The sequence below is a fragment of the Pseudophryne corroboree genome, chromosome 5, assembly GCF_028390025.1.
Source record: "Pseudophryne corroboree isolate aPseCor3 chromosome 5, aPseCor3.hap2, whole genome shotgun sequence".
NCBI lineage: Eukaryota > Metazoa > Chordata > Amphibia > Anura > Myobatrachidae > Pseudophryne > Pseudophryne corroboree.
Window position 1 is genome coordinate 504,281,647 of NC_086448.1, and position 10,407 is coordinate 504,292,053.

Genomic DNA, 10,407 nt, shown 5'->3' on the forward strand with positions numbered 1-10,407 from the left:
TATACACAGCCTGAAGGTCATTTAATACAATATTATTAATAACTTTGTGTATTAAACAAAGTTTGTGTACATTGAGCCATCAAAAACAAAGGTTTCACTATCTCACTCTCACTCAAAAAAGTCTGTATTTCGGAATATTCCGTATTTCGGAATATTTGGATATGGGATACTCAACCTGTACTATGTCCTGAGGTCTGAATTTGAGAAGCACTTCCCTAATCAATACTTTTTATAAAGTACGGTCAGGATCCTGACGATAAATACAGTTAGGGTTAGTATTAGGGTTAGCCACTAGGGGGAGGGTTAGGATTAGGCTTTGTTGGGTCCTGACCACCGGGATTCTGATACCATCCCATATACAAAATGGTTTCCTCCACTCCCCTGCAATATGTGGTTGCTGTATTTCAGGGATTGTGATTTGGATTTTATATAATGCAAAACAATTAACTTTTTAATGACATTGATATCATGGCTCTAGGCTAACAAACTGGACTTTTTCTATAGATCTATGAAGACCTGATATAACTGTATGCATGGATGTTAGTATAGATACAGATGAGGTAACTGATAAGAGGGGGTGACAAACTGGGTTCCGGGAGATGCTGAACTGTAGTACAGAATGTCAACAACAGAATGTCAAAATGGTCTGGAGGCAGGGATGTTACTGTATGTCAACATTGACTAACTGCTGCGTCCGGCTGCACCACAGCTAAAATTATTGGATTTATTACTAGTGATAATGTACAGTATATGAGAAGTATTGGTCAAGGTTCCATACTACATAAAGGTGTTACTTACAGGAGTTGATTAAACTCTCACATGGGTCCTGAAGCAAAATGGGAATTACAGCAGTCACCTACTGCTATACTAATGAAAGTGCTCTTCCTGAAGGATTACTGTACACCTAGGGGTAAATTTACTAAGATGGGAGTTCTAAAAGTCTAAGGGGCCAATTTATCACAATCCGCATCTGATGATGTGGATGTGGTGTGATAATATAAGCCAACCTCACAATGCGATAATTGAGTACATTGCATGGATGTATCAATTATTGCATGCAGGGACAGAGCTTGTGAGCAAGCTCTGTCCCTGCGATGCCTCTCCGCAGTATCATCTGAGTATTTTTTGTAAAAAACTACACCAAGATTCACCTAATGGTTAGATTTGTGGTGGCTGGCCACACCCCCTTAAGAATTGTCCCTCTGATGGGCCTTTCATGCCCTAGTCCAACACTGGATAGGAGACTTAAGGGCGGGATGTATTAACATACATTGCCGTCCATCGCAGCAATGTTGATCGCATATGCACTAACATATGCGATTAGCATCGCAATGCGGTGACGGAGGCCCCCCATGATACCTGTGAGGTGGTGTGCGGGGGATCTCTGGGGTCTCCATCTGCTCACCTGCCGGGAAGCAGGCTATCCCTGGTGCCTCCTCCCTGCAGCCGGAAGGACCTCCGGCTGCGTTGCTAGGGAAAGGAGGAGTTTAGCTTCCGGGACCAGGGCTGCCTGGAAGAAGGTATGCCAGGAGGAGGGGGGTCGGCGTCTGCGGGAGGCGGCGGGTTGTGGTGACCAGCGTTAAGAAGCCCATAGGCTACTATAGGATATCGCCATCCAAAGATGGCGATACCTTCAGGGGCAAAAATACAGTGGACGGGGGTTAGTACATACGAAAATGCGATAAAACCCCTGAAAACATGGGTTTTATCGCATTTTCCCTTTAGTACATCCCACCCTTGGCCTTAGGAGTCTATTTACTAAGCTTTGGATGGAGATAAAAGGCCTAATTCTGAGTTGATCGCAGCAGCACATTTGTTAGCAGTTGGGCAAAACCATGTGCACTGCAGGGGGGGCATATATAACATGTGCAGAGAGAGATAGATTTGGGTGGGGTGTGTTCAAACTGAAATCTAAATTGCAGTGAAAAAATAAAGCAGACAGTATTTACCCTGCACAGAAACAAAATAACCCACCCAAATCTAACTCTCTTTGCAAATGTTATATCTGCCTCCCCTGCAGTGCATTGGGGGAAAGGGGGGGGGTCATTCCGAGTTCATCGCACGTAGCAATTTTTTGCTGCTCGTGCGATCAACTTGATGCCGCCTGTGGGGGAGTGTATTTTAGCATCGCAGTGCAGCCCTGCTATGCTAAAAAAGTTTCACGAAAAACAAGACCAGCCTAGACCTACTTACCATTTGCAACAGATCCAGCGATGCAGTTCCCGGATTTGACGTCAGACATCCGCCCTCAAAACGCCTGGACACGCCTGCGTTCGCTGGACCACTCCCGGAAAACGGTCAGTTGACGCCCCGACACGCCTTCCTCCTGTCAATCTTCTTGCGGTCGCCGCTGTGACCGCTTTCCTCGTTCCCGGTGTCATTCCCGGTCTGCCGCGCGTGCACAATGCGCACGCCATGCATGCGCAGTTCCGAACTGATCGCACTGCTGCGAAGAAGTGCAGCGTGCGATCGGGTTGGAATGACCCCCATGGTTTTGCCCAACTGCTAACAAATATGCTGCTGCGGTCAACTGTGAATTACCACCAAAGTCGATTTAGATAAAGTACCAGCCAATCAGCTCCTAACTGCCACAGGCTGTTTTTGAAAAATAAGTTAGGAGCTGGTTGGCTGGTACTTTATCTCCATCAACTTTATCACCATCCAATGCTTAGTAAATAAACCCCTAACAATGACAACAACAACAACAACAACAACACAGCTAATCAGTGTCAAATGTAATTGTATCTTTTAAATAAAAAAAATATATATAAAGTTTATAAACAGTTTAGTCAATTGAGATAAAAAAAATAGCATGTACACACAGAGAAAACATGCTTAAAATAAATGACAAATGGGCACATAAGAGTAACATTAGGGATAATTTTGTCTGATGTCTGTGATCCATAGATTCACAAAGTGTTGTTCCGGCCCAGGCTACTATAGCAAAGACCACAACTAGCCACCGTCTAGACTCGAGGTTTGTTCTGGGAATTTGACGTCTGGCATCACAGGAAGCAGAGTACTTCCTATTGGTTACTATGACATCAACCACAGCCTGATCACGGAGGAGGTAACCGTAACGGTCCACAATACAGAAAGCTGTGCTTTAGAATGGTCTCAATGAGGGAAGCTACTATTGAGGCAGTATTATAATTATATCTTGTGCCCCGCTACATCAATGATTATAACAGTAAAATTAGCTTTTTATATTTTATATACACAAGTAGAAAGCACCCTGCTTGCTGGTTTCATTCTTTTTGATGATTCAAATGACATTAAATGAGTTATACAATGCAACGCTACTACAACAGTTAAAACGGGATACGGTTCTTAGGTCAACCTCACATAGGTCAATGGTCATTAGGTCGACCACTATTAGTCGACATGCATTAGGTCGACATGGCAAAGGTTGACACATGAAAAGGTCGACATAAATTTTTCACAATTTTTAATTTTTTTTGAACTTTTTCATACTTTACGATCCACACGGACTAAGATTGGGAATGGTAACCTTGCCTGACACATGGCGAGTGAAGCAAGGGAATACGGTGCACTAATTAGGGATTCCGGGCACTTTACGAAGAAAAGGACACACACACAAAAAAACCCAAAAAATTAATGTTGACTGTTTTCCATGTCGACCTTTACCAGTTGTCAACCTAGTGCCTGTCGACCAAAAGCGGTTGACCTAATGAGTGTAGACCTAAATAAGGTCGACCCAACGATCCCATTCCGTGAAACTGTGACTACTTATTTTTGTTCCTGGTTAGCATTGTGTATTCCTAATTCCTCTAGTTTGGAAGGAAGAAGGCCAATTAATGTAATTATTGGAACACAATGCAAGACTTAGATGAATGCAGTCATGTAAGTCACCTTCCAGTAGGTGAATCATCTAGCTTGTACTTATATAAGGAATTATTTTTTTTAAGAGTTTTATACCAAACTTATGGCTCAGACCCAGCTCGCATACAGTATTTAGGGACTACATAGTCACTGAGTTAAAGGAATTGTCAGTCTTCTGCTCCTAATTTAGTAGGACAAAGAGAGATCTGTGGGATAGTTTGGGTCACTAAGAGTTCACTCATTTTTACATTAGAGCACATGCAGTGAAATATCTGCTTGCACTAATAGCTTTTATTACTTTTAACATGTATTCACTTAGCCAAACAGGTGAAACTGATTTGTGCCAGGTTTTACAAGCCCAGGGGCTGAGATAGAGATGAGGTTTTGCTGTGACAAGCTCGAGCTTCTTCTGGTTCCCATCCCAGTTTGATATTTGTGAGAAATTCAATTTGAGAAAAGACCCTTTTCAACTTTCAGGCTAACTAGGATGCTGGAATCAAAACCAGATGTACTTATCAAGTCTAAAAATAACAAATATGCTGGAGGACCACCAGAGCAAGGGATAGAAAGAATCTCATGAAATTCTAGAACAATACATAATAATGTTCAGCAAACCACTAAGTCTGAAGTGAGAGGGGTTATATTCTGCAGTTCTGAACAGTATCACAGCATTGTGCAGCAGACATTTGAGATTGTTTAAGTGAAACCTAAGCTGGTATGTTCTCCTCTTCTGCTCTCTTGCTCCACTGCAGCGCTGCCAAAGGCAGGTTTCTCCAAGTGTGCCCATAGCAGGGGATGGTTTGTTTTGGCAGAGGAGCAGGTGCCTTCCAAGTTCCAAGATCTGAAGTGTCAGCAGTGACCTCAGGTCTTGGGTGGCCAGCTTCACGCATTCATTTCCCCCCGTCAGCTGATACTCCTGCCACCCACACACAATGGTGAAGTTAGAGAAGTTTATATGGAAAAATTTTTTATGCCTATTGCCTGTTGTAATATTGATGTACTAAGCACACAATAATATCATACAATGTAGAAGACAAACTTTTTTACTATATCTTTTATGATCTTGTTCTTCAACATAAATTTGTGGTTGCTTACAAAAATTAAAATGTATAAGTGAAAGATATTTCTGGTCTGTGCTGTGAGGTTACAGTATTATACTGTATTCCTCAAATGTGCAGGATAATAACTATGCAGTGCTCTTTCTGTCAGGGAAAGAGCTCAACCCTATATGCCACTTATTGTATGCCAGCTGGGGGAAATGAGAAACCCAGATGCTTAAAGCAGCAGTGCCTACTGTTATACCTCAGAATGGGGATAATGCAGATAGGGCCTAATTCATGTTTCTGCGCAATGGCCGGTGTTCACGCAACAGAGCGATTACTTGGAGACTTTGCATGTGCTGCGATCACACTAAGGATTTCATGAAGAAATCAAATCAATGGCAGGAAGTGACCGTTTTGAGGTGTTAATGGGGAGTGGGGAAAACAGAAGCATGTCATGGCCGTTTCGGGGAGGGTATCTGCCGCTGGATGCAAGCTCATAAATGCAAAAACATGGTGTCTGTCTAACCCTTAACCTTGATGTTCCTCGTTCTTGCATATAGGCTGTGAATGTAATTGTAACTGCGAAAGGCTCCTGTGGGTGTCTTCATTTCTGCGCTGCAGCTTCACTTTCTAACATTAGCAGCTCCATAGCCTAGAAAATTGCAATCACAATTGCTTTTGCACACAAACATGAATGAGGCCCATTATCCATCCAGCAGCAGTGCCTACAGTAATGCCTCAGAATGGGGAGAATGCACATAACCCATCCATATCTTTTGATGTGTATATAGTATGTCTTGAGCTATTGCTGTCATTTCATGGGGCATTAATGTAAATGAAGCAGTTTGTTATTGTTATTTCTTAGCAAGATAGTAAATTGTGTTTATGCATTCCTATCAAGGTGTCACACAGGTTGTCATTGTCTGGATACAGTAGATATATTCTGAGGCTCCATATGTTATAGCGTGTTTTTCTGTCACTTTTAACTAGCAGCTGTTATTCCGTGTACTGCGTGTTTTCATCCTCAGTTCAGTTGGCTCAAGAAAGTAGAAGGTACAGGCCATATTCCTGTCAGTCATGTGTCAGACTCTTAAATGTCATGGGCACAGGACTGGGACCACCGCAGTACTGAAATAAACTGGAGTAGATGACACAAAGGTAGGTAACTGGTTGAACCGTAGTGGGACCGGAATGGAGAACGCAGACTGAACCAGAATGGCGAATGTAGGCTGGACCTGGGTGTGGCCAGACTGGATGTTGCAGAGCACACACATATACTTTATTATAGTCCTGTATTAGGAGTGAAGGAATGCTGTAATGGAAGTACTGGAAACGGGTAATGGAATGATACCATCTTGGCTTGTCTATGGAGATGTAATACAGGTGAGCAGTGTAGAAGCAGGTCTCAGGCCGTAGCAGAACACTGATCACAGCAGCGTTGATACAGTCTGATAGTAGATGCGCTGATAGCAGTTATTGTCACTAATAACACGAGCACTGAATACAGAAGTGCAGACTGTAGGTAATCACACACGGTGACTGGGTTAGAAATATTCACAATGTGATAACTGCAGGCTGGAGTGATAATCTGCAGTGTGGGAAGAGCAGACTGAAGGTAGGGTGAAGCTGTAGACTGGAGTTGATATGCAGGAAACAGACAGCATACTGATGTGATGATGTGTTGAATAAGAGCTGACTGTAGCAGGGAACCTTAGAGAATGATTCTGCTGTCATGTCATTAACTGCTGTAGCAGAGTAAGGCACCAGTGTGGGAATTGCTCAGGTTTGCATAGTATAGCTCAAAGTACTTAGTTACAGAGGCATAATGAGGGCACAGGGCACATGCTCTGGGCGCCGTGACAGGCCTAGCAGAGGGGGGCATGGCCGGCAACATTATCAGAAGTACTAACAGGGACAGAGACACAATCCTCCATCCCAGACTCTGGTTTTTGTTTCTGCTTCTGGCAATCTGGACAGACCATGGGCCATGGGCAACTTCTCCACTGGCTCACTTTTCCGCTATTATCACTGCTTAGTAAATGTCCCCCTAAGACTGCTTTTATTACCACCTCCTCCTCTCTCTTCTCCTCCTTTCCTACTGCTCCTATTGCCACTCACAGTCCACCCTCTCCTAGCCTGTATATGTATACTACAGAGACTACCTCTGCTTTCTGCCCCTATTGTCCCACTCCCTACTCCTATCCCTGTCCTATAAGTTTATTTATTTGTTTATTTATTTATTGGGGAGAATATCTTGCCCTGGGTGCCAAACACCCTAGTTATGTCTCCGTTTAGTAGTGTTGGAAGCTGCACAGGTTTTGCATATACAGGAGCCAGGAATCTCCACAGAAGACTAGTTGAACTGGCAATGTACTAATGCCAGGAAAAGGTTTATTTAGAACTCACTGCACTGGGATTGGACACAGGAGTCATGTAAGAAGTACAGTTAATTCTCTGTGAGTGGCTGCAATGGTGTCAGATGACCTCAGGTAAGATGACTGTGCCCATGCTGTACAAACATATTTCTGTAGTGGAATAAACAGGTATTTCCTGAGATGACTGGTCTGTGTAGACATGGTACAGGTAGTACACGCGGTAACTAAGGTAAGAGCTGAGTAACAGATCTAATATAATCTCTGATAGATACTGTGCTCAGCGTTGCAAAGCAGGAACAGGTAGCAGATGTGACCACAACAGAGTGCTGGTAGTACTGGTGATAGCATGCAGACAAATAGGTATTGATGCACTGCACAGTGCTGAGAGTAGTATGTAGATGAAACTCCAGAGAGTAATTGGACGCATGCTACATTGAGTGAACAGTGCTGGATAGCCCAGATGATAGATGCTTGACATGAATGTGGACTGAATGCAGGATGCACTTATATGCAGGTAACTGGAGATGTATCCTTGATACAGTATGCATTTTGGGTGCAGGTTACTGGAGACTGATGCAGATGCACTTGAGTGCAGGTCACTGAGACCAAAGTCAGTTGCAGATACACCTTGTAAGTGCAGGTCACTAATGACAGAATCAGATGTACCTTGTGAATGCAGGTCACTGTAGGCAGAATCAGATACAGGTGCACTTTGTGAATGCAGATTACTGAAGATAGAACCAGATGAGATGCACTTTGCGAATGCAGACCTCTGAAGACAGAATTAGATACAGTAAGACATTATGAATGCAGATCTCTGAAGGCAGACTCAGATGCAGAAATTGGAACAGAGCTGGAAGCCACTGCTGCCAGGAGACTGTTCTGTGGAAAAGAGTTGTTCTGGCAATGGGCTGAACTCTGGAGATAGTTTAAATAGGGTACTCCCATTGCCTATTGGCTACACAGGTAATGTGAGCAAGGCTGCTTGAATTTGGATGGCAGATGGAATTATATAAGTAAATCCAAGATGGCAGCGGCCATGCAGATTTTTGGTCGCTGTTTGGTCAATTTTTTTGTTTTTTTTGTTTCAGGGTCTAAATCACACATTTGCTAACAGATGATTTTTTACATTATTTAAAAAAATGTATGTCAAAATCATCTGTTAGTAAATGTGAAATATAGAACCTGAAATACAAAATCAACCAAACATCATCCAAAAATTTACCCAGATCGACTTTTATAGGCCCTACACACTGGCCGATATTCCTCAAAGATATGAACGATCTCGTTCATTATTGAACGAGATTACGTTCATATCTTTGAGTGTGGAGTCACCAGCGATGAACGATGCGCGGCCCCGCGCTCGTTCATCGCTGGTGCCCCGTCGGCTGTACATGCAGGCCAATATGGACGAGATCATCCATATTTGCCTGCACTTCAATGGAGCCGGGTGACGGGTCGCCCGGCAGCCGTACCCGCCGTCGGGCAGCTCGGCGGCGGATCTTTATATGTGTAGGGCCCTTTAGTAAATATACCTCTTAATCCCACATTTACTAACGGATGATTTTTGATATTTTTTTTAAAGGATGTCAAGAATCATCTGTTAATAAAAGTGTGATTTAAACCATGAAACACAAAATTTATAAAATAAATCGAGCAAATATTGACCAAAAATCAATCAAAATTGACCCAAATCAACTTTTAGTAAAAATACCCCTTAGTATTTGGTATCACCACTATAAGACTGAATTCCTATATTGGACAACTGAAAACTATTTAAAGCATTTCAGATAACTTGGGTACCTTCATCAGATATGAGTGCTGCTTAGATTACCAAGATAAGGGATAAATCAACATGAAAGCTTGTGGTTAAAATATTTTATATGGTGAACAAAGGGTAGAATTGTCATTGTGGGGCAAATGCAATACTGCAGCTAGTTACTGTGCTGGCCCGATTCAATCAGCAGTGATTAACCCACATGTTAATCACCAAGTGTGCACTTCTACTTGCAGATTCCATGAGAAAAAGGCACCGTCTGGGGTTAACATGTGGGGAAAACTCCAGTGATGCTGCAGTTCACACAGTATTAGTGAGTCTCCCATAATTAACGCCTGATTTTTGACACAGGAAAAAGACTATTTAATTGAATAGCCTTTCCCTGTGCTGCGTATAATATTAGCCAACAATTAGCCACAGGGTAAACCCTGCAATTTTTTTCCTGTTTCTGTCGATGACTATTTGTTATATCACTTTGCTACATGTTTGTGTGGTTGAATATTTAACCACCACTTTCAAAACATCATGTAATATTTATGTCCATGATGCATTAACCCATCACTAGCATTTGCTAGTTGCACTTTAATAGCTAACATAAATGATTTTACTTCTGGCCTGTTGGCACCTTGGCAAGTAGGGACCATTGATTCATATTTAGCAAGACATGAAGCTTAAACCCATCTTTCTGTGGTTACTTTGATTCATGCAATAAAGTATTTTTCCTCGGTCTTCTGGCTGGCAACTCCCAGTGGTAAAATATGTAGGCCACATTTAGCTGTTTTTCCTCTTTTACTCAAACCTTCTGAAGCATCAGACAGAAAATTTTATCCTTCTTGTTATGCTACTCTGTCACAATCTGTGTGGAATTACTGAAACCAAATTTTAACTGCTACCTGACCAAAGTGATAATAATACACACTTGCCTTCTCTCCTGGATCCTGCAGGAAACATATGATTTTTTGGTGCAGTCCCCCACACCCCCGGAAGAGTGGGCACCCCTCCCACATACTGGCCACTTCCCAGTGAAGTAGGCAGAATGGGGAGACTAACACTGGGAATCTTCAGTCAGCAAGGAGGGGCGGACGTTTTGCAATAGAACAATTGAGAGACTGCTGGCTATCTTTTGTTGTTGTGGGTGGGGCCTATCAACTGTCTCCTGTGGTGGCGATGCTGGATCCAGAGGGATCCACGCAGTGTCCGCTGATCTGGTGGGACCTGGTGGAGGCTGTGGGCATGGCAGCGGACCTGGATCCTGGAAGATTTAGTCCTTGTCAGCCTTTACTGCAGAGTTTGGTAGAGGTCAGAGGACAGCCATTGGTGGATTCCAGCGCTGCACTGTGTGCCCAATGGCTTGTTCGTGGTACTATTT